This window comes from Delphinapterus leucas, chromosome 15 (genome assembly GCF_059928025.1).
Source record: "Delphinapterus leucas isolate spDelLeu-1000000601 "Yukka" chromosome 15, BTC_Dleu_Yukka2, whole genome shotgun sequence".
Taxonomy (NCBI): Eukaryota; Metazoa; Chordata; class Mammalia; order Artiodactyla; family Monodontidae; genus Delphinapterus; species Delphinapterus leucas.
This window is the reverse complement of record NC_143143.1, coordinates 87,882,059-87,882,987: the sequence shown is the minus strand read 5'-3', so window position 1 is coordinate 87,882,987 and position 929 is coordinate 87,882,059.

Sequence of the window (929 nt, the reverse complement as noted above, 5' to 3'; positions counted from 1 at the left end):
CCACCCCCTCCTGCTGCTGCCCCCGGCCCTCCCCGCCCGGCCTTGGAGACACGAGGGACTCAGTCCTGTGACGAGCCCAGTCTGTTTCACTGCCGCTCTGAGATGGCAGCACCCACACTCTGCCCCCGTGAACCCCACTCTCGCCAACCCACCCAGCCCCTCCCCCCACCACCTGGCTGCTCTTGGGCCCCTGGACCCCACCTCGCCCAGGGCTCAGCCCCCGCCCACCCCTTCCAAGCCATCACCTCCCCAGTCCGGCCACCTCCATGCCAGTGGGCATCCCCCCCACCTGGCCACCTGCATTCTCACCTACAGGTCGTTCGCACAGATGCCAGGTCACGGCAGCCCCTGCTCAGAACGCGGGGCTTCCAGTCGCTCTGAGGACAAAACCCAAACCCCTCCCCGCAGCCCCTGCCCTGCTCCCCGCTCCCCGGGCTGACCCCTCCCTGGCCTGTGCTCAGCTCGCTCAGTCCTCCTGCCATTTCTGGGTCAGGCGCAGCCAGGCCCAGCCCCAGGCTGCCCGGAACGTTCCACGGTCTCCTCCTCCCACTCTGTCTTGTCTCTGCCCCAGTGTCACCTCGGAGCCTTCACGGGCCCCACCCCCGGTTCGTCCTGGTGTTCAGGGAACTGCTTGGCCCCAGGGCCCACGGCTGGCTGGCGAGCCTCCCAGGTGGATGGGGAGCGGGGGGCGGGGGGGGGGGGGAACGGGCACTGCACAGACGGTGGCGTCCAGGCTGGTCACAGGGAGGGGGAGGCGTGCCGGGCAGTGACGAGGTGAGGGGCCAGCGGGTTGGGGTCCCATGAGGCCTGAGCACATGGGGGCTGAGCCAGACTTTACGACTCTAGAGGAGGGGGCGCTACTAGGGAGGCAGGGAGCCCCTGGCTAGGCCCGGGGCAGCCACGCCAGTGTTCTCCAAGCCCACCCCCAC